We start from the raw sequence: 26,163 nt of genomic DNA on the forward strand, positions 1-26,163 counted from the left end.
ATAAAAAAAAATCAATGATCCAATAGTATGTCAAAGTGTATATATATATATATATATATATATATATATATATTAGTGATATAACCAAAGTTTTATATCAAAATAATTTTATTTGGTTTGTCATTTTAACAGTCAAGTTTCAGTTTGACTAGTACATCTAACTATTATTTAATCCTAAATTGTTGTTTCGATTTTTTTAAAAATACTTTTTAAATTATTTTTTTTTGTGTGTTTTTTCGTTTACTAAATACAACCGCTTGCAATCAATTTAATTATTTCAACCGATTTCGGTTGAAATCGTTTTTTTTTTTGCATTTGGCTGTTTTGTTTTTTTTTTGCTATTTCAATAAATTCAAACAAAAAAAGCGGAAAAATATCCCTCCATTTGGTAAGGCTATATTGGACAGCTAGCGGTTGAATTTAGGAGCGTAAAAATAATTTAGTTGGCGGAAAAATTCCCTCCAGTTTTGGAAAAGCTAAATTCGACCGCACAAAAATACCAGTCGAATTTTTAACTAAATTTAACCGCACTATGTCAATCGAATTGAAATTCGACCGTTGGCGGTTGTATTTAGCCGTGGTTGACCATAAATTCGACCGAATTCGGTCGAATTTAGATCGGTTGAATTTGTTCGTTGTATTTAGCCTTATATTCTTGTAGTGGATGTTTTTCAAATATTTGAAATAGATGAGATAAATCCCAAGATTGTTATTAAATAACATTTGATATTGCTCTCAAATATTTAGATTATTCTGAATTATTATATTTTAGATGGTAAACCAAAAAACAAAAGTTGTTAGAAAGCACAACTGTTAAGTAGATTGAAATGTACGTGTAGTGGTATCGGATGCTAGAAAGAAATTATCAAGAAGCTCCTATTTTGGTTGTTTCCTCTTGATTACAAAATCAAATAAAAAAAATGTAGGCCCCTTCTAAACGGAAATTAATTATGGAGACTTACTTGATATCATCTCCATTTTCTCTTTTCTCTTCCCAAAACATTTTTAACCTTATTTTCCGGTTCGACAAACCTTTGCATCTCTGCACCCCCTTCCTCTCTCCTCACAGATCTCTAACCTGCAGTCAAAAATTTTCTTGCAATGGACTCACAAAAACAACCTGCAGCTCTCTCTAATAAGCTTTCCCCTTTCTTTGGCATGAAAAAATCTGTTGGATACGAAGATCAACAAGCCTCTCACTCAAAATTATCTAGGCCGGGAAGGGATGCCACAAAATCGCTTATCGAGGAGCAAGCTAATGAATCTTCATTCACTTTTCATCCTGAGAATGTGGTTAACAAGAACAATGGTTATTTACTTGTCAAACCTTCACATAAATTTCTACAAAATGCTTGTGATTATTGGAAGAGTAGTTGCTTAGGTTACTTCGATAATAATGTGATTGCAAATACTGATAAAACTAAAATTAAGGATGCTCTTGTAGAGAAATATCATAAAGTTGGTCTTACCGATGTTTATTTCCATCAATTGGGTTATTTGGTTTTGAAATTTGAAAATACTCAATCTGCTTCCAAAGCCATTGAATGCAGTCCTCTGTACATTGATGGTCAGAGAATTCATGTGCACAAATGGTTTGAGCATTTTCAAACTGTTTATCCTTTGAACAAAGAAAATGTTTGGATTGAGATCTCTAATATTCCTTTCAGTTATTGGTCTGTTGAAGGGTTATGCTATATATGTAGTGCTATAGGTAGGCCTATAGCATTTCATAGACAAACTCTTGTGAGTGCTAAGAATAAGTCCCCTTCTGATCAAGCTCTAGTCTGTGTGGAGATTGATGTGGGTGCAACCCGACCTACTGTTCTTATTATAGTATCTGATCGTAATACACACGCACACTCTTATATGTATAACACAGTGAGGAAGTAAACCACTGTACTTCTTATTAAACCAAAACAGCGTACAAGGGAATAAATAGAGATCATAACAGAAAATATAACCTATAAAATAGGATCTTCTTAACTACTACTGCTTATCTAGTTAACTACTCCTACTCCTACTAAAACTCTTCTGATTTTATTCAATCCCTACTCAGAAGGCCCATTCCATTTCTACTCCTAACGACTTAACAAACTAATTAAATAAAACAAGTTAAGACATGTTAAGATTAAATATAACACCCAACACATTCCCCCCTAATCTTAACATGGTTCCAGAATCTAGTCCAGCTTCCTGCAGCAAGATTTTTAACTCCTATTGCCTTCCTCATCTCTTCAAATTTGACTCTTCCCAGTGCCTTAGTTAAGATGTCCGCTCTTTGCTCTTGAGTAGCCACATGCTTGACAATCAACTCTCCTCGTTCAATGCATTCACGAATGAAGTGAAATCGAACATCAATATGCTTGCTCCTACCATGTAGTACTGGATTCTTCATCAACTCAATAGCAGACCTATTGTCTATATGGAGTATAACTGGACCAACTTGTTGTCTTGAGATCTCTCCCAATAACCCCCGAAGCCATATGCTCTGGCAGGCTGCTGTTGTGGCTGCCATATATTCCGCCTCACACGAGGACAGAGCAACAACCTTTTGTTTTTGTGAGTTCCACGAAATTAAGCTCCTATTTAGATAAAAACACATCCCTCCCGTGCTTCTTCTGTCAATAACATCACCAGCCAAATCACTGTCCGAAAACCCGTGTAAAGTTCGACTAATCTGCTCCTTTTCATACACCAGCCCATAGTCAATCGTTCCTCTTATATACCTCAAAATATGCTTAACAGCCTGTTGATGCTTAATCGTAGGACTCCCCATAAACCTACTTACTACTCCCACGGCGTAAGAAATATCTGGGCGGGTGTGTGTCAAATAACGCAGACTTCCAACTATACGTCTGTACTCAGTAGCATCTACCAGACTTCCCTCTTCATCTTGATCCAACTGCAATTTATATTCCATGGGAAACTTCGACGAGTTGCAGCTCATCATTCCAGATTTTTCCAACAATTTCTTAGCATACGCTGATTGTTTCAATGTTGTACACACTCCCCTTTGGTTGACTTCAATGCCCAGATAGAAAGATAGCAACCCCAGATCGCTCATCTCAAACTGCTCATTCATTCCCTGCTTGAACACCTCAATCTCTTGTTTGTCTGAACCAACCACCAGTAAATCATCGACATACACTACTACCACAAGTAGACTTTTAGTTCCACACTTCGTATACACAGCCTGTTCGTGCAAGCATTTGTTAAAGCCCATCTCTTTTAAACATTTGTCCAGCCTTGCATTCCAGGCTCTAGGAGCTTGACGTAGCCCATACAAAGCCTTTATCAGTCTATACACCATCTGTTCTTGCCCTTTCTTCACGAACCCCTCGGGTTGAACAACATAAACTTCTTCAGTTAGGTCTCCATTTAAGAACGCTGATTTAACATCAAGGTGATGGACAACCCAACCTTCTTTTGATGACAATGCTAACAACAATCGAACTGTATCTAGTCGAGCAACTGGGGCGAAAACTTCATCATAGTCTATACCCTTTCTTTGAACATACCCTTTAGCGACAAGTCGGGCCTTGTGTTTCACCACATTTCCTTCCGGGTCCCTTTTTAATTTAAACACCCATTTCAGACCAATTGGTTTGTGCCCAGGTGGCAATGTCGTAAGTGCCCATGTCCCGTTCTTCTCTATTGTTTCAAATTCTGACTTCATTGCATCTCCCCATTCTTCTAATTCTGCAGCTTCACGATATGAAGTTGGTTCTTCAACCTTTAGTAACATTAACTCATCAATTATATCAACAACTTCACTATCATTATAAACATCACTCAACAACCTGTACCTCTCAGGTTCACTACTGGTTGATGATGATGATGACCCACCGGTGGTTTCTGCACTTGATTCAGCTGTGGTGACAGGCATAGTCTGTTGTGACGATGACTGCATAGATCGTGACTGTGAAGATGGTGACTGCAGAGGGGTCATGGGTTCTTGTTCTGTCTCGACACTTTCTTCTGTTTCTGCAAACTCGTTTATTTCAATATAGTTCTCAGGAAATGTCACTTCACCATCCTCGTCTCGTTGCCATGGCCAAAACATACCCTCTTGGCACACCACATCCCTGCTAACATGTACAGCCCCTGTCTTTGGGTCGTACAAACGACATCCTTTAGTTCCTGGTTCCTTGCCAATGTACATCACCAACTTACTCCTATCATCCAATTTTCTCACATGTACTGATGGAACCTTCATAAACGCAGTACATCCAAACACTCTCAAGTGCGTCAAGTCTGGTTTATTCCCACACCATGCTTCATATGGAGTTCTCCCATCCAGATTCCTTGTAGGCAATCGATTAAGAACATAGATCGAGTGACGTACCGCCTCTCCCCATAAAAATGCTGGTAGGTTTGCCCCCTTCAACAAACTCCTCGTCATGGCAGCAACCGCCCTATTCCTTCGTTCAACCACCCCATTTTGCTGCGGAGTATATGGCGTTGTGTAGTGCCTTAAGATACCCATCTTTTCACAGTATAGTGTAAATTCCTTGGAACAAAACTCACCTCCCCGATCGGTCCTCAAGATTTTTATAGTTTTCTCAGCCCCATTTTCGACTAATGCTTTAAACTTCTTGAACATCTCAAATGCATTGCTTTTCTCTTTCAACATATAAGCCCATATTTTCTTACTAAAATCATCAACAAACAATAGGAAATAACGATTACCTCCAGGCGTCATTGGCGAGATAGGTCCACAAATATCAGCATGTACTAAGTCAAGTGGTCTCCTTGACACAGAGCTAGTCTGGCGTGGGAAGGGCTTTCTAGAATGCTTCGTCATCAAACAGCCTTCACATTTCTTTAAAGGTTGAGCCATGGTTGGAATTCCATATGCCATTTTCTCTCGTGACATCAATTCCAAGGCTTGAAAATTTACATGCCCGAGTCGAGCATGCCACAACCAAGTGTCTTCTTCCACCTTCGTGAGTAGACATGAAGCTTTACTTTCTTCGAGACTGATTTTGTACAACCGATTTTCGGTCCTCTTTACTTTCATCAACAACCTGCCACCAGCTTCGTGAACCCACAGATATTCTCCGTCAAGAACTACTATATTCCCTGCTTTAGATAATTGACCCAAGCTTATGATGTTGTTACATAAATTCGGAATGTAGTATACATCCTCGAGTGTTCTCTTTTCTCCATTTCTACACTGAAACGCAATTGTCCCCTTTCCCTTGATACTCACGGTTGACCCATCACCGAACTTAACTTTTCCATACACATATTCATCCAACATTTTAAACTTTCCACGTTGCCCAGTCATGTGGTTACTAGCACCGTTATCTAGGTACCATACTTGTGATTCCTTTTGGTCTTCGTTATTTGTCCGTAATTTTGGTACCACTGCCTCTTCCTTCAAGAACATGGCCAACTTCTCCGTTTGTCCAACCTCAGCAATCAACAGAGCCGGCTCATCCTCTTGAATTCTCGAAAGGTTCGCCTCCCTTGACATGTCTCTTTCCTTCCTTGGTCTACGGCAATCTGCAGCAAAATGTCCATGTCCTTGGCAATTAAAACACCTCACTCTACTTCTGTCCCGTACCCCACGAGTATTTCCTCCACCTCGAGTCCCCTCTCTGTTACTCTTCTTTAACCATTCCTCTCGAGTTAGTAACAACTGCCCCTCGCTGCTTTCTTTTCTTTTCCACTCTTCCTCTGTCAGTAGCAATTGTCCCTGGCCTTTCTCCGTTGTTCCCAGTAACCTCTCCTCATGGGCCTTCAGAGAACCGACAACCTCTTCTACCGACATCTCTTCCAAATTCCCAAATTGTTCGATAGCCGATGCAATTTGCAGAAACTTGGAAGGAACCGCTCTGAGCAATTTCTTGACCACATAGGCCTCATCTACTTTCTCTCCCAAAACTCGAATGTTGGTGACCAAACTGTTTAGTTTCAAATAAAACTCATCCAGTTGCTCATCTTCTTTCATACGCAAGGCTTCGAATTCACTCTTAAGGGTCTGTGCTCTGGCCGCTTTCACCTTATCTGCTCCCAAGAACATAGTTTTGACAGCCTTCCAAGCATCTTTGGACGTATGTTTCTCTGAGATTGATAACAGCACATCCTCTGGAACCCCCTGGTAAATCACTGCAAGTGCACGTTTGTCCAGTTTGTCATCTACAGCAGCCTCAGGATTCTTAGGCTCGACTCCATCCTACACCCCGTGAGCTTGCATGAAGACCCTCATTTTCAGAGCCCATGCCGTGTAATTTGTTTTTGTCAACAACGGATAACTCAGACCAAATGAACCCTCCTTAGTCTTGCTCGTCCCCTCCATTCGAACCTGTTAAAGCTCTGATACCAAGTATAGTATCTGATCGTAATACACATGCACACTCTTATGTGTATAACACAGTGAGGAAGTAAACCACTGTACTTCTTATTAAACCAAAACAGCGTACAAGGGAATAAATAGAGATCATAACAGAAATATAACCTATAAAATAGGATCTGCTTAACTACTACTGCTTATCTAGTTAACTACTCCTACTCCTACTAAAACTCTTCTGATTTTATTCAATCCCTACTCAGAAGGCCCATTCCATTTCTACTCCTAACGACTTAACAAACTAATTAAATAAATCAAGTTAAGACATGTTAAGATTAAATATAACACCCAACACTTATGACTGTGATTCCTGGTCATTCTGATAGATTTATGGCTAGGGTTAACATTGTTTATCTGGAATCTCCTCAAAGCTGCCTTATGTGTCTTTCCGTTGATCATTCAACGGAAGCTTGTGAGGATGTACTGGAATTGGTTCCTTGTATGTATGATTCTGCAAGACAAGGAAAGGATATATTCAAGTGGAAGAAAGAATATTTCTGTGATACAGATGATAGTATCCCCGAAGAGGAAGTTCAGGTTTCTGAGCCATAGGGTGAATCTAAAGGCAAGCTTGTGGCTGATGAAGGGGAGAGTCATGAGGGTACCTATTCTAGGATGGTGGTTATTGGCCTCCCAGCTAAACCTGAACAGTACTTCCAGCGGAAGCACATTCGCAGGGAAAGAAAGAGGTCAATATTGGAACAGGAACCTAAAAAGGGTGCAGAAGAAGCAGCTGCAGGGGGTCCTCCTGCTCAAGATATAGATTCAAGGGGTGTTCTATTGAATGCTACTAAAGACGCCGGCGGCAAGAAACGGACAAAATGTGAGGCCCAAGACAGCTAAACTAGGCAACTCTGGTAGATGGAGAACTATGAGTAATTAATATTAGTGTACTTTCTATTTATATAAACTTCTATGTTAAGGTTTAGCCCACATCAAGTATGGTTTGTGTGCTCCTATACAAGAGCTTAACTTTTCCGGATCCATGAAATTTATGGTGAGGTTTGATCAATTTTATTAGTGGGGTTTCTGCTCATTTTTTATCATTATCAACATTGTAAAGATTAAAGTTTTGAGTTTCTTATGGGGATATAATGTGATTGTATACTTCTTATTTATCTGTTGAATTGCCTTTTTTAGCATGATCAATTGATACATCTATATATGTAGCTGATATTGGGAGTGATACTGTGGGCTTTGAGATGAATTTCAGTTGGTCTTCTAGGGTTTAATTTGAACATTAATTGCAAAATTTCTTCCTACTGCCAGTGATAAAATGGGAACTCCAATAATACTTACAGCTAGAGGAAACATGTAAAAAGAGTTTTACATCATTGAATAATTATTTTCCTTTTTTAAAAATTTTTACTAATTAAAAGGGAGTAAAGAAGTTTAACAATGTTTTTAGAAAATCCAGCTGTTGATCTAGGAATGGAATGACCATGTTTCCATTACACTGGTGAACTTGTTTTTTATATAATTAATTAACTATTTGATATATCTTCAAATTTTAGTACTTTTTTGTTATTTTGATTGTTTTATTTCACAAAGAAATTAGTTCAATTTCTGAAATATAACATTTGAGATTCTAAGCATATACAACCCTCATCAAATTTATATTTATTTTGATTGTTTCAAAGGTTTGAAAGTGAAATAAATTGCAATACAGATTATTGTTCACTAATTATTTCCTCATTATAAGTATTTAGTATATGCAAGTTTTTTTTATGTTTCTGTGTACTTTATGATTTCTTCCATTTGATTAAAAGATAAGAATACAATTATGTGAAAACATGGAGATGGGTTTTAAATGGACAGTAAATATCCAATCTTTATGAGTCAAAAGATTTTGTTCATTAAAATGATTAATATATTGGTCATTTTATAATCAATAGCAATTGAATTTTTTCCCACCTTTAAAGAAAAAATTTAAGGGTAAAAAACCAAAATACCCACCATTTGGGGGTCTGGTGCCCAAAATACCCACATGCGGGAAAACTGCCCATAATACCTACTGAATGCGCATTCATATCATGCGTACCCTTTTTAAAAAAAAAATTAAAAAGGATACGCATGTTAGACATGCGTATCCACCCATGCGTATCCTTTGTAAATTTTCAAAAAAATAGGATACGCATGTTACAAATGCGCATTCAGTTGGTAAAAATGACAGTTTTCCCGCATGTGGGTATTTTGGGCACTTGAAACCAGAAAGTAGTAAAAACCTAAAATACCCACCATTTGGGGGTCTGGTACCCAAAATACCCACATGCAGGAAAACTGCCTATAATACCCACTGAATGCGCATTCATATCATGCGCACCTTTTTTTAAAAAAAATTACAAAGGATATGCATGTCTCTGCTATAGTAAACAGTCGATACGCACGTCTGACATGCGTATCCTTTGTAAATTTTCAAAAAAATAGGATACACATGATAAAAATGTGTATGTTGATGATATTGTAGTTACAAGTGACAACAATTTCATTCGATAAATTAGATAAAAAATTCTCTCTCAAGGAAATAGGCAAACTCACCACTAATCCTTACTCCCAACCAAAATTTATATCTCACAAATAATGCATATGTATGACTTACTAGCTTTATACAAAATGGATGGTTTTAAAGATACTGTTATACCTATGTGTTCTTCCCTCTTATTTACATAGATTAAGCATCTCAAATTGTGTTCCAATTCCTTATCATCAACTTGTTGAAGGTTTGCGATACATATCCATTACACGTTCTGACATGTGCTTCACTGTGAACAATTTATCTCAGTAAGGCATTCTCAACCTGTAACACATATTGGATTGATCTTAAATGAGTTCTGACATATTAGAAAGGTACTATCAATAATGATCTCTACCTAAATAAAAACTCAATCTTGAATAATATTTGATTAATATTGGGATGTAAATAATGATACATCTCTACCAACGGATATGTTTCCTATTTAGGCTCGAATCCTATCTCTTGAAAGTCCACTTAAAAATACAAAACTGAATACAAAACTGTTGCAAATGATGCAATTGATATTTTGTGAATTAAAAATTTACTTCATCAGCTAAGTGTTTCACTTTCATAACCACCATGATTTTTCATAACGACACATATGCATATTTAAATTTAAATTCAATCTTTATTCCTCGAATCTTTATTCCTCGCCTAGAATTCTTAAATATATGTTACAAGATATAAGTCATCAATTGAGCTTGGAGTCTTTAAAGTGGATAATAGATGAAAATGGTACACCATTTAAACATGAAATGTTATACCTATTATAATAATGGTAATATGAGTTAGGGGATAATAGATTGGTAATAATTATACTATATCATTTAATCATTGAATATTATACATACTCCTGTCATATTAGTATTAAGTCCTAAAGTGATTAGGCATTTAATTCGAAACACCAACTTACAGGCAATTAGTATCATATATCATTATGATACTATCTATTCAGTTTTGTGCACAATGTCTCATATGTCATTATGAATCGGCACGATATACATATGACATGGTGAGACGCCAATTAGTAACTTTTGATGCTTGACTGACATATGCAAGTTCAAATATTGGCGGAATGAGATGGGATGTACTGTAGTTATCAAAGATTTTGTTAAAGTTCTTTAAATTAGACTTCCAGTCTTGTAGATCTAGGAGGAAGAGTTGAGGCCTCAATAAAAACATTATTAGTATGGGATGAATCACCGATAATTGATAACGATGGATTGTACAATGATATGGCGGGTGATAATGGGCTATTATTATATATCTCAAACCGGTGAGACACTTGTGAGATGGTGATTCTGGTGCTGGAGTTATAAATGGAGTCTATTATGGGCTGGTTGTAGAAGAATTCTAAAAGAGTAACGGAAAGTGGTATTGGATGAGATTGTGTAATTGGATAGGATGTGTTGAAGTGTCTAGCATTGGATCTCGGTATTTTATGATACAGTTGGAGAATAAAATGATGAAACCTCTCCACAAACCTGATATGTTGGAAAAAATAAAGCCATTAGGTTCTTGTTCTAAAATAATTACATGTAGATTTGGCACATTAGTAACTAAGAAATAGGAATGGAGTGAATTTAGAATAACAATATAGGCATACAAAAACTTTGAGACGGTTACAGGTTCGAGTTTGACAAAAATAATCTAATGGGTTGCAAGAGGGATTTAATTTTCATGACATGTGAATTGTTAGATAAACTAGCTAAACAAGTAGAAAAAAAAGCATGAGACCAAAATCTTATGAGAGTAGAAACTTGATGAAGTTAAGTAAGTCCAGTTTGGATAACTTGGTCATGACGATAATAAGCGAGAACATTATGATCCGAGGTATGATGTGGTGTTGTAAAATGTGATATCTGAAAGAAAATTAAATAGAGTGAAGTGCAGTGTTAGGCCTTCATTGTTCGAATATACAGAAATAATAGACATTTGATATAATTTTTTGAAAATATTTTTTAATTGATAAAATGCATCAATATCAATTAAAATAATATATAGAGGATAAAGTCAGATGATGTATGATTATCAACATCAATAAAAATAATATATAGAGCACTTAGTATTGTCAACGGAAGTCAGCGATAGTTTAGTGTATAATAATTCAAAAGGTTTAGAGTTAGTCATGAAAGATGTACCCAACTTAAGCTTACAATCTTTATTTTAAAAACATGCATTACAGGTAGGGGGAAGCAAAAAAAATTAAACCTACCGAGCCGAACTGAATCAAACCGTTCAAACCATTTTTTCGTATATTTTATCGGCTTGATTTAGTTTGGGTTTGATTTAAATCAAACCTATTTTACGGTTCGATTTTCACATCCAAATCGCCTATTTAAGACCTAATCAGACCGTTTCAAAATATATTAACATATACATTAAACATATGTAACCTAACTTAAATTTATCTTATATCATATTTAGTCATTTTATTTTGTACCTTACATATCATATTTTATTAAATATATTTCTATTTTACCAACTCTTAACTTGGCTAATGAATGTTCAAATATTGGACAAGAATCATAATATATATAAAAAATCCGATATTGTTTGATTATCAACACAAACACAAAAGCGTAGTATCTATAGGTATTATAGTTGTAACACTTTATGTAATACCTAGTCACACATCGAGTAAATTTAGAACTTTTCTTCAATTTGTAAGGAAAAGTATTATTACTAAGTACATCAACAAATCATTATCTTTTGAGGATTAGTGGTTGGATTCAGAACTACCTAAGAAGGTTTCGACTACTTATGTCAGACTCATAATCGATACTTTAGTTAATTTTTGTTAGCACTCGGGATTTGACCCGAGTTATTACGTATGGTATCAGAGCCGGCTATGAAATGTTGGAATCGTCAAGTTTCGGGAGGTGGGGACACGAAGGCTGGTGGTATTATCCCCTAATGGGAATCAGAGGTCTGGAGGGGGGAACACGAAAATTGCCGGTATTATTCCACAAGGCCAGAGAGATACAATCTTGGAACTATGGGCTGTCTCTTTTCGATTGACGAGGAAGTTAGAAGTTTAACTGGGGGAGTCTGTAATACCTCAGTCCCACATCTAGGAAGTCCAGTTTATAAAACAAAGTACTACTACTAAGTGCACCAATAAATCAGGATATATTGAGGACATGTGGTGGGTTTGTAGACTATGAAAATTTACTACATTTGAGCCAATATATTTCGACTTATTACAGGCTCGAAATCGGGGCTTGACATATTTTTTGAAAATTACTTGGAATTAACCCGGGTTGTCACACTTTATCCTTCTCTAGTCACGTCCACTATTTAAACCATAATATCCTTCTGCCTCTTGGTTCGTTGTACCTTTTATGTGACATATTCTCCGGTTGCCACAGTTTTTGCCATGTAATCCTCCAAATTCTGATTTTTGATTCCAATCTTACTGAGTTAAAAGTAGCCGATTCACATTATCTTTAACATGCCCATGAATCCTCTCTTCATGAGCTTTCAAATGCCATATTACCTCTTCTACTGATATCTTATATTTAAGACCCCAAATTGCTCAATCATTAAAGCAATCTGTAGAAATTTGATGGGACTGGCCTTAATAATTTCTTCACAATATAAGCTTACACCATCTTTTCTCTCAAGGCTCGTATATTTTATACTATTCATTTAGTTTCATATTGTAATCTTCAAGTTGCTCTTTCTCCTTCATTTTATATTCAAACTCATCTTTTAACGTTTGCATTTTTGCGACTTTCACTCAATTTTCTACCATGCACATCATTTTGATTACATCACAAGCTTCCTTGACGGATTTCTTCTCAGCAACAGACAACAGTATATATTTTGAGATGTCATGGTAATTTGCAACCATTTCAATCTTGTTCATTTTCACTTCAACAACTAGCTTCGGGTCGTAGGGATTCATAGCCTCCCACACTCCTTGAGCTTGATTGAATGCTTTCATCTTCAATGAAGATGTTGTGTGGTTGTGTCTCGCGAACATCAGGTATATAGTTCAAGCCAGCAGTCCATTTATTTCCTTTTGGTGTATGTGTGGTTTGTTGATTGTTTGGGGGGATCCTCAAGTTAAGTGTTTGGATCTGATATCAAGTGTATGATTTCAAGCTCATAGTTTGATCACACACATACTCAAAAAAATAAAGAACACTGAATTGTATGTATAAAAATGAGAAGATAAAAGAAAGATTAGTGTATTTTTTTTACGTTCAAATACATTACATGCAGATATAGAAAATAGATAACAAACTGAAAAATAGCTTTAAACAAAATACTCAGCCCATACTATAGATACAGCTGAATAGCTTATACTACGAAGTCAATAACTGCCAATATGTGCTCACAACAATGTTTATAACTAAATAAAAAAATTATAACAAATTTTTGGATTAATTCCGACATTGAGATCGTAATAAATTGCAAGTTCTTGACATCTTTATCTATATTATGTATCTTTTCCCGCTTCATTTTTTTATCATTTAATTATTTTTGAATTTTCATTTCTTCTAAGCTCCTTCTATTACTAAATATAGTTCAATCAACGACTATCGAGGCATATCGCATATTAATATTCCAATATTATGCTTACATACAATCAATGTTTAAGGACTGGATAAAGATAACTACTTCATTTCTTTCAATAATAATCACACTGTTCAACAAATGCCTCTTATGATACACAAATTTTTAATGTGATTGATAATTAGGTACAAACAAGGTGCAGTTTAGTGTTGCGTCTCTAATAATCATCTTTGTTTCTTTTTGTTTTTTTATAAAATCAAATGAACTTAAAAAGTCTTTAGTAATGATTATTTAGGTAATTAGATTAATTGTATTGATCACATCCCAAGATTTTAGAGTTGCAAATAAAGTTTTCTCTAGAAAGTTGGGGAGAAAGTGACTTATATAAACGGCTCTTTACATTTGGAAATGCAATAAACAAACGGAGTTGATCTTGTGAGAACTTCTAAAATCTCTATATTATAATATTACGGACTCTAACCATGTTATCAATTATGTTATCGATTATGTAGTTGGGGAATCAGGAAAGAACTAGTATAATAACCTATACGAAGCACGGGTCATTTTCAAGAGTTTTTATATGCATCATGCAATTATAATATTTTTAATTAATTTTTTATTTATAAATGTTGTATAATGTCTAATGTATATCAAATACAAGTTGATTGTTTATCAATGAGTATTATTTTCATACAAGACATTATCAAATTACACAACATTTCTAATATAGCTCATCAAGCAAAATATATATATATTCTTGTTTGTGTTATATAATTTATATTTAATGAATGAATATAAATAGGGTAGTTAGTGTATGATTAAAACGAAATAATTAAACTTAATATGTAGAATGCCGTTAATATGTTTACAAAAAAAAGCTAAAAATTAACATATATATGTTGATACAGAGTTGACTAAAAATTTTGATTTTTTTTAAAAAAATTATGTGTATTGGTCTGTATTATTACCGAGTTCATTACTAACTTACAATTAACTTCTTCAATTTAAAAAGATAAAAATTGCATAACTGAAGTCAGAATGACTTGCAATCATAATATACAATAATATAAAATTTACCCTACTATTAATATAAAAGTTGATTTTAATGGAAAATGTTAGTTTCTGAAATTCAACATATGTATGTATGAAAAAATATTAATTTTTTATTTACACTAATGTTAACAAAATAAAATTAAGTTATATGTGTGTGTCAGCATGTAAATTATCATATGTTACATTTATTAGTAAATTACGATGGTTTCAATTATTACATGCTAAATATCTAATTTATGTACATGTATATTCATTATTAACATCTACTGAGGCAATTGATTACTTAAATAACATTCATTTATATTTATTCAAAAATTAAAATTATGTAATAAATAAATTGTAATAATTTATATATGGTATTCACATTATCATTTACAAACCATCCATATCTATTGTTTTAATATAAAAATAAATTATATATTATAAAGGCTTAATATTGATATTCATGATTTTTTGAAGAATTTGAAGAAATAAAATGTAATTTATTGTTATTTAAACCATTTTTAAATTTGTTTCATTACGACTATAATATTTCTTCATATAATAATTTGATAACATTGTATACTATTCTCCTAAAATTAAATATTTTTCAATTCGATAAAGTTTCATAAATATCATTTAAAATGGTTAATTCATTCAAATTATTGAACAATATATATATTTTCTTTAAATAATAAAAAATACATTGAATCAAATACAACAATATAGTATAGATATAACTTTTATTTGAATAATTCAAAATATAAAATTAATTCAAAATATTTGCACTATCTTACCTTCATCAATGAATATTGAGTATCTAAAATAGTTATTTTCTAAGAAGCTAGTTTTTTTAAGTGAAAAATAAAAAATAAATCGATTTAATATATCATCGTAGTTTTAACAAATATCGTGAGATCTCATGTCAAATTTTGAATATTTTTAAAATCCAAAAAACAATGATGCACTTCCAGCGAAGTTAGTAATTTTAATACAAGTAATTAATTGACTTGATCCTATAAAGATCTTAAACACATTAATTTATATAAAATTAAGATATTAAAAAATTTCACATTATTGGTAAGATTTCTCGCCGAACTTGTAATTTAAATTTACTAAAAGTAGAATGTGACGATATTTTTCAGCCGGGTCATGTAGTCAAATTTCAAGTATTTTTTAAATATTGGGCCAAGTTCTAATTTAAAATTCGAAATAAACTAAAATGCATTGAATTATTATAATTCAAACTTATCTAAATATGTAATACCAATATAGATTATTTATATATAAGCGAATATATTTTCAATATTTTCTTTAAAAAATATATATGTATATTTTAATTACTTTTTATAATAAAAATTATGTTAAAATTATATGAGATATATATTTAAACTAAAAAATGATTATTAAATAAGATAATAATACATTTATGTATTATGTCTAACTTTATATCTGAAATTCAATTATTTAAAATTAACTGTACAAATGTTCAAGTAACTATCTTTTTTTTGCGGAATGCAAGTAGCTATCTTTAAAGTTATTTAAAATATTCATTTAGCACACTTACATATTATGTGTATCATAAGAAGTACATTTGACAATATGGTGTGGTGGTATAAGGTTATATAGGTGAATAAAATATTTTGAGTTCGATTCCCACAAACTAAAGAAAATAAAATACTAAATATTATAAAATTATGTATTTGTAAAGGTTCGTACATGATGATTACAATACAATTAAATAGTTTTTTTAATCAAATCGGCACCTTAGTACTATAAAATGTGTTTGAGTGGAAGTGTGTTCCCCTTAAATAAATATTATAGATATAATTATATAGGTGTAGAGGTTCAAACCGGATATAATCATTTAAATTAAATTATGTAATGAAAATCATAATTTGTTACTTTGATACAACATGTGTTCCACCAAAAGTGTACTTACCTTATTATCAAATAATATAGATATAGTAATGTTGTTGTAAAAGTTTGAATCCATGAAATTAATTAAACTCAATAAAAAGTGTATTTATCTTATTATTAGATAGTATAAATATGATAAAGTGGTTGTAAGAGTTCCATGAAATCAAATAAATTTCATATTTTTTTGGGGATATTAAATTTCATACTTTTAAATTATAATAATTTTCCATCATTTCATTTAATGTAAAATATTACTCCTCCTACCCATTCATTTATTTACTTATTTACACTACGTCTCTCGATTCTTTATGTTTCAAAGTTTTTCAAAATTAGTAAGGATATATAATATTAGAAGTTACACATTCTCTATATTACTTCATTATACTCTATTTATACATTTAACATTACATTAAAGTTTATTGGTTCACTTATGCCCAATTCCAATGTAAAGAATTTTATAGGAAAATTGGGTGGAAGGAGAGTATATATTTTAGAAAACATAAGTTAAGGGACATCACAACAAGAAAACCGGCTAAGTACGACTCGTCAAAAATCGGTCGGATTTAATAGTCAAGCCTCAGTTTGACTAGTACAGTTAGCTAACTAGTGTTTATTCCTCAATTGGTGTTTCGATTTTTTAAAGAGGAATTATACAATCTGTCCCAAATTTATGAGTTACTTTACTGATATGTCCTTTTTTATTCAATAATTATAATTATGTCCTCTAGTTAATTTTAACTCATGTAAAACTCATATATATATATAACTACTTTATATATAATACTAAATATGACTAGAATGCCCTATAATACAAATACTAAGCCATAAAACTATATTTTAGGTTCTTAAAGATCACATAAAATATTCAACATTAAAATATAATACATAATTCAGTTCACTAGAATTGTCTCAAAAATCTAGTGTCCCGGGTCGGTTGTTATTGAAATTTTAGAATTAAGCAACGCCTGCAAATGCAAATACATATATATTTGATGTTGTTAAAAATCAAAATAAAAAGAATGATATAGCGAGTCTATGATATAGTGACAGAATGATTGTGTTAGCAAAACAAAATATTCTTTAAGTTTTGTCAGCAATCAACTACAACTATAATATCCTTCAAGTAAGGTTAAACAACACTCATGGTGTCCTTCGAGTAAGCCTAAGTTGGGAATGACGATTTCATCACTGAAAACAAGTCAAGCAAGCAGCCATGCAAGATTCGTAGTACTGGTACACCAATGTGTATATACATGTATATTTATATTTATTGATTGAGAAAGTTTTATACATTGATCTGCAAACTTAAGTCAGTGTGATGTTTCACTCTATTTGTTGCATCATAATTTGTTAAATTTTAGTTTTCATCATTTTCTAGAAGTTATGTGGTTTCCTGTATATATAAACACTTTTCGGATTAGATTTAACTCTTTTCATCAACAATATAATCATGCACATTAAGATATCACAATATAACGGTAGCGTAAAAAGATTATATATGACATTTGAAACTATTAAAGTTACCCATGATTACGCCCTTACTTGAACATGATCTGTTCTATAGTAATCGTACCTCTGTATCCTTGATTTCTAAGGAGACAGGTGACCAAGTCTGGTGGATGAATCATGACTGTAGGACCAGAGAGTGATTAACAGCCCTGCATGGTCAGTGCACCATTCAGAGCCGTAGAGGATCGTTCTCAGTTGGGTTCTTCCTGGCTGGGGTGGTCTTGCAGTTGTGTGACAGACCACTGAACTTTTATTTAGCAAAAAAAAAAGTTAACCATGATTAATTACAAATTATAAAATATCTGGTATATAGGATATATCTCTAAATATAATTACAAATAGGACATATTTATAAATCAACTTTTAAAATGGGACATATTAGTAAAACACCCTTTTTTAAATGATCCAACCGTATGTATGTCAATATATATGTGTGTGTATTAGTGATATAACCAAAATTTCAAATCAAAATAATTTTATTTGATTTGTCATTTTAACAGTCAAGTTTCAGTTTGACTAGTATAGCTAACTAGTGTGTATTCCTGAATTGGTGTTTCGACTTTTTTAAAAATATTTTTCAACGATCCAACCTTGGATGTCAATATATATATATATATATATATATTAGTGATATAACAAAAATTTCATATCAAAATAATTTTATTTGGTTAGCCATTTTAACAATCAAGTTTCAGTTTGACTAGTACAGTTAACTAGTGTTTATTCCTGAATTGGTGTTTCGATTTTCTTTAAAAAAAATTCAATGATCCAACAGTATGTCAAAGTGTATATATATATATATATTAGTGATATAACCAAAGTTTCATATCAAAATAATTTTATTTGGTTTGTCATTTTAACAGTCAAGTTTCAGTTTGACTAGTACATCTAACTATTATTTAATCCTAAATTGTTGTTTCGATTTTTTTAAAAATACTCTTTAAATTATTATTTTTTGTGTGTTTTTTCGTTTACTAAATAAAACCGCTTGCAATCAATTTAATTATTTCAACCGATTTCGGTTGAAATCGTTTTTCTTTTTTGCATTTGGTTGTTTTGTTTTTTTTTTGCTATTTCAGTAAATTCAAACAAAAAAGCGGGAAAATATCCTTCCATTTGGTAAGGCTATATTGGACAGCTAGCGGTTGAATTTAGGAGCGTAAAAATAATTTAGTTGGCCGGAAAATTCCCTCCAGTTTTGGCAAGGCTAAATTCGACCGCACAAAAATACCAGTCGAATTTTTAACTAAATTCAACCGCACTATGTCAATCGAATTGAAATTCGACCGTTGGCGGTTGTAGTTAGCCGTGGTTGACCATAAAGTCGACCGAATTCGGTCGAATTTAGATCGGTTGAATTTGTTCGTTGTATTTAGCCTTATATTCTTGTAGTGGATGTTTTACTAATATTTGAAATAGATGAGATAAATCCCAAGATTGTTATTTAATAACATTTGATATTGCTCTCAAATATTTAGATTATTCTGAATTATTATATTTTAGATGGTAAACCAAAAAACAAAAGTTGTTAGAAAGCACAACTGTTAAGTAGATTGAAATGTACGTGTAGTGGTATCGGATGCTAGAAAGAAATTATCAAGAAGCTCCTATTTTGGTTGTTTCCTCTTGATTACAAAATCAAATGAAAAAAAATGTAGGCCCCTTCTAAACGGAAATTAATAATGGAGACTTCCTCGATATCATCTCCATTTTCTCTCTTCTGTCCCAAAACATTTTTAACCTTATTTTCAGGTTCGACAAACCTTTCCATCTCTGCACCCCCTTCCTCTCTCCTCACAGATCTCTAACCTGCAGTCGAAAATTTTCTTGCAATGGACTCACAAAAACAACCTGCAGCTCTCTCTAATAAGCTTTCCCCTTTCTTTGGCATGAAAAAATCTGTTGGATACGAAGATCAACAAGCCTCTCACTCGAAATTATCTAGGCCGGGAAGGGATGCCACAAAATCGCTTATCGAGGAGCAAGCTAATGAATCTTCATTCACTTTTCATCCTGAGAATGTGGTTAACAAGAACAATGGTATTTTACTTGTCAAACCTTCACATGAATTTCTACAAAATGCTTGTGATTATTGGAAGAGTAGTTGCTTAGGTAACTTCGATAATAATGTGATTGCAAATACTGATAAAACTAAAATTAAGGATGCTCTTGTAGAGAAATATCATAAAGTTGGTCTTACCGATGTTTATTTCCATCAATTGGGTTATTTGGTTTTGAAATTTGAAAATACTCAATCTGCTTCCAAAGCCATTGAATGCAGTCCTCTGTACATTGATGGTCAGAGAATTCATGTGCACAAATGGTTTGAGCATTTTCAAACTGTTTATCCTTTGAACAAAGAAAATGTTTGGATTGAGATCTCTAATATTCCTTTCAGTTATTGGTCTGTTGAAGGGTTATGCTATATAAGTAGTGCTATAGGTAGGCCTATAGCATTTCATAGACAAACTCTTGTGAGTGCTAAGAATAAGTCCCCTTCTGATAAAGCTCTAGTCTGTGTGGAGATTGATGTGGGTGCAACCCGACCTACTGTTCTTATGACTGTGATTCCTGGTCATTCTGATAAATTTATGGCTAGGGTTAACATTGTTTATCTGGAATCTCCTCAAAGCTGCCTTATGTGTCTTTCCGTTGATCATTCAACGGAAGCTTGTGAGGATGTACTGGAATTGGTTCCTTGTATGTACGATTCTGCAAGACAAGGAAAGGATATATTCAAGTGGAAGAAAGAATATTTCTGTGATACAGATGATAGTATCCCCGAAGAGGAAGTTCAGGTTTCTGAGCCACAGGGTGAATCTAAAGGCAAGCTTGTGGCTGATGAAGGGGAGAGTCATGAGGGTACCTATTCTAGGATGGTGGTTATTGGCCTCCCAGCTAAACCTGAACAGTACTTCCAGCGGAAGCACATTCGCAGGGAAAGAAAGAGGTCAATATTGGAACAGGAACCTGAAAAGGGTGCAGAAGAAGCAGCTGCAGGGGGTCCTCCTGCTCAAGATGTTGATTCAAGGGGTGTTCTACTGAATGCTACTCAAGACGCCGGAGGCAAGAAACGGACAAAATGTGAGGCCCAAGACAGCTAAACTAGGCAACTCTGGTAGATGGAGAACTATGAGTAATTAATATTAGTGTACTTTCTATTTATTTAAACTTCTATGTTAAGGTTTAGCCCACATCTAAGTATGGTTTGTATGCTTCTATATAAGAGCTTAACTTTGCGGGATGCATGAAATTTATGGTGAGGTTTGATCAATTTTATTAGTGGGGTTTCTGCTCATTTTTTATCATTATCAACTCTGTAAAGATTAAAGTTTTGAGTTTCTTATGGGGATATAATGTGATTGAATACTTCTTATTTATCTGTTGAATTGCCTTTTTTTAGCATGATCAATTGATACATCTATATATGTAGCTGATAGTGGGAGTGATACTGTGGGCTTTGAGATGAATTTGAGTTGGTCTTCTAGGGTTTAATTTGAACATTAATTGCAAAATTTCTTCCTAGTGCCAGTGATAAAATGGGAACTCCAATAATCCTTACAGCTAGAGGAAACATGTAAAAAGAGTTTTACATCATTAAATAATTATTTTCTTTTTTTAAAAAAAATTACTAATTAAAAGGGAGTAAAGAAGTTTAACAATGTTTTTAGAAAATCTAGCTGTTGATCTAGGAATTAAATGACCATGTTTCCATTACACTGAAATAGATATTGGTGAACTTATTTTTTATATAATAATTAACTATTTGATATATCTTCAAAATTTACTTTTTTGTTATTGTGATTGTTTTATTTGAGAAGAAATTAGTTCAATTTGTGAAATATAACATTTGAGATTCTAAGCATATACAACCCTAATGAAATTTATATTTATTTTGATTGTTTCAATGGTTTGAAGGTGAAATCAATTGCAATACAGATTATTGTTCACTAATTATTTCCTCATTCTAAGTATTTAGTATATGATTTCTTCCATTTGATTAAAAGATAAGAATACAATTATGTGAAAACATGGTGATAAGTTTTAATTGGACAGTAAATATCCAATCTTTATGAGTCAAAAGATCTTGTTAATTAAAATAATTAATATATTGGTCATTTTATAATCTATAGCAATTGAATTTTTTCCCACTTTTAAAGAAAAAAAAAATTAACTCACAGCCTTAAGAAGGTCAGCAGCACACAAAACACCATTTCTATAATGTATACTCTTCATTATTTTGGTTTCCATTCTATCAATTGTTTCCAAAAAAAGCTTTTCCCAAGCCTATTTCCTTGACCAAACAATTGATTAAATATGTTTGGTCGAATCAATCCCCTAATCCGTCATTCAACATACTAATTCCAGCACTTTTAAACAAATAACCTTTAGTACAAATTAGACTACCTACATGTTTATATTTTTCATTTATATATGTTATATATTTTTTTAATGAAAATTTTATTATAAATAATTAAATATTAAAAATGATTACTATATAATTATAACCATAAGTCTCAGGATCAAACAGTATAAAATTATATATAATGGCGAGTCGTAACATTAGAAATAATTATGTAAATATTCACTAAGATATATTATTGGAGAGAATTGGAATGTTAGAATTTTGAGTAGTATATTATTTAGTACAATCAACTTTATGTAAAATATTTAACAATTCAAAATTGTATTATAAAAATTAAAGGTTAAGATATTACATATTTTTGCCAAGTTAATTTGCTTGTTATAATTTAGAATTTATTAATACATTTTATTATCTATAAAATATATAGACGTGGAGCATAATATATAAATATTCATAAATTTCAAAAATTAATATTTTTTTATTTAAAAAATATTATTTATATTATTCCCATGAATGTTAAACTCAAATGAGTCTGTATTTTACAATGATATGTAAAGAAAAATTATATGATAATTATATGATGGAATCCCCATAAAGTAATTATATATGAATTTGCACATCATAGAAGTCTAATCTATTAACTAATATATATGGTGAACTACCTTATATGCCTAACCACTTTAGGACTTAATATTAGGACTTAATATTAATATAATAAGAGTTTGTATAATAGTCAGTGATTAAATGGTATAGTATAGTTATTACCAATCTATTATCCCGTAACTCATATTATGATTATTAGAATAGGTATCCGCTTTCATCTATTATCCACTTTAAAGACTCCGTGCTTAATTGATGACTTATATCTTGTAACATATATTTAAGAATTCTAGGCGAGGAAGAAAGATTGAATTTAAATTTAAATATGCATATGTGCCGTTATGAAAAATAGTGGTGGTTATGAAAGTGAAACACTTAGCTCATGAAGAAAATTTTTAATTCACAAAATTTCAATTGCATCATTTGCAACAGTTTTGTATTCAGTCTGGCTAATAGAGAAGAAATTTTTAAATGGACTTTCAAGATATGGGATTCGAGCCTAAACATGAAACATATCCGTTGGTATAGATACATGTATCATTGTTTATATCCCAATATTAATCAAATAATATTCAAGATTGAGTTTATATTTAGGTAGAGATCATTATTGATAGCAGTTGGAGAATGCAATACTGAGATAACCGGTTCACAGTGAAGCACATGTCAGAACGCGTAATGGATAGGTATCACAAACCTTCAACAAGTTGACGATAAGTAATTGGAACAATTTGAGAAGCTTAATCTCTGTAAATAGGAGGGAAGAACACATAAGTATAACTGTATCATTAAAACCATCCATTTTGTATAAAGCTAGTAAGTCATATATATGCATTATTTGTGAGAGAATTTTGTTTGGGAATAAGGATTACGTCAACCCACAGAAAAGTGTTGAGTTTTCCTAGTTCCTTGAGAGAGAATTTTTTTATCTAATTACCGAATGAAATTTTGCAGGAAGTCATGGTTGTCACTTGTAACTACAATATCATCAACATGCACAATTAAGAAGATAATAATTTCATAAGAGTTATATATGAACTAGGAGGCATCAACAAATGAGTTGCAAAAATAAAAATTAAGCATACAACTTTTGAGCTTTTTGTTCCACACAAGAGGTACTTTTCTGAGGTTGTAAATTGAGTTAGCATAGGCGATACATTTTTGGGATAATAAGAATGAAAAAAGACAAAGTGTTGTATCTTGAAAGCTTCATCATCGAGCATACTATTAAGAAATACATTACTTATGTCAAGTTGATGAAAAGCACAACCATATGATAAGGAAAAGAGTAAGTATCATGCAAATTGTGACTGGTTTTATGAAATGACTGAAAATTTCTGACAAATCCGTTCCTTGTTGCTTTTGAAAACCCCCTTGCAATCACTCGTGCTTTGTATTTTTAGACTACACTATCTGCATTTCTTTTAATTCAAAACACCAACTTACATGCAATTAGTATCATATATCATTATGATACAATCTATTTAGTTTTGGGCACCATGTCTCATATGTCATTATGAATAGGCGTGCCATACATATGACATGGCGAGATGCCAATTAGTATCTTTTAATGCTTGACTGACACATGTAAGTTCAAATATTGGCGGAATGAGATGGGATGTACTGTAGTTAACAAAGAAGTTATTAAAGTTGTAGAGATTTAATCAACACACACCTTTGAACACAATACACACGCACACTCTAGTGTATATTTAAACTGGGAATAAAACAAGCTATATTATTCATTCTTTAGAGAACATAGTACAGGGATATATATAGAACGACACAACTGTGAAAGCTAGCAATCAAGAGCTAAAAAATCGGGAAGTACCAAACAGACTCAATCAATCTCTTATCAAGTCTGTACTCCCTTTATTCATTCCTATAACTACGTTGCCCATAGAACCAAATCCATTTTCCCCCTTGACACACGCTATTAATAATACTATCTAAAAATAAACATGTTTGGATTAAAGGAAAGTCCAACATATTCCCCCCTAATCTCAACATGTTTATTTTTTTTTATTATTCAGACCACAAATTCAGTTTGCTGCAGCAAGATCTTCAACACCTATCATCTTTCTCATTTCTTCAAACTTAACCCTTCCTAATGCCTTGGTTAAGATATCCGCCCTCTGTTCTTGAGTAACCACATGCTTAACTATTAGTTCACCTCGTTCAATGCATTCGCGAATGAAATGAAACCGGACATCTATATGCTTGCTCCTACCATGTAGTACTGGATTCTTCATTAACTCTATAGCAGACCTATTATCTATGTGGAGCACAACTGGACCAACTGGTTGTCTTGAGATTTCACTCAGCAAACCACAAAGCCATATGCTCTATGTGGCTGCTGCCGTGGCTGCCATATATTCTGCCTCGCACGAAGATAAAGCAACTACCCTTTGTTTCTGTGAAGACCAGGATATTAAACTCCTATTGAGATAGAAGCACATCCCTCCGGTACTTCTTCTATCGATGACATCCCCAGCCAAGTCACTGTCAGAAAACCCGTACAGGATCCTGCTATTCATTTCATTTGCAGACCTATTATCTATGTGGAGCACAACTGGACCAACTGGTTGTCTTGAGATTTCACTCAGCAAACCACGAAGCCATATGCTCTGTGTGGCTGCTGCCGTGGCTGCCATATATTCTGCCTCGCACGAAGATAAAGCAACTACCCTTTGTTTCTGTGAAGACCAGGATATTAAACTCCTATTGAGATAGAAGCACATCCCTCCAGTACTTCTTCTATCGATGACAACCCCAGCCAAGTCACTGTCAGAAAACCCGTACAGGATCCTGCTATTCATTTCATTTGCATATACTAAACCATAATCAATCGTTCCTCTTATGTACCTTAAGATGTGCTTCACAGCTTGTTGGTGTTTAACCGTGGGATTCTCCATAAACCTGCTTACCACACCCACAGCATACGCAATGTCTGGTCGAGTATGCGTTAAGTAACGCAAGCTCCCAACAATGCGTCTATACTCAGTAGCATCCACCAAAGTGCCCTCTTCATCTTTGTCCAGTTGCAGTTTATGTTCCATAGGAAACCTTGACGAGTTGCAGTCCATCATCCCGGATTTATCCAACAGTTTCTTAGCATATGCCGACTGTTTCAACGTCGTACATTTTTCTCCTTGATTTACTTCTATACCTAAATAGAATGACAACAAACCCAGGTCACTCATTTCGAACTGCTTATTCATCTGCTCTTTGAATTCCTCGATTTCCCGTTTATCTGACCCAGCTACCAGTAAATCATCAACATATACTCCTATTACGAGTACACTCCCATTTTTGCACTTTGTATATACAGCTTGTTCGTGTAAG

General features: G+C 33.0%; 1 non-coding gene across 1 annotated transcript; it reads left to right on the forward strand.

Annotated features, from left to right (window-relative positions):
• The first annotated feature begins 17,878 nt into the window (after positions 1-17,878).
• Positions 17,879-18,096, forward strand: LOC141669846 (small nucleolar RNA U3). The gene has a single exon (XR_012554099.1). It is a non-coding gene; the product is annotated as a small nucleolar RNA U3 (small nucleolar RNA).
• Positions 18,097-26,163: the final 8,067 nt, after the last annotated feature.

This window comes from Apium graveolens, chromosome 6 (assembly GCF_009905375.1).
Source record: "Apium graveolens cultivar Ventura chromosome 6, ASM990537v1, whole genome shotgun sequence".
Classification (NCBI taxonomy): Eukaryota; Viridiplantae; Streptophyta; class Magnoliopsida; order Apiales; family Apiaceae; genus Apium; species Apium graveolens.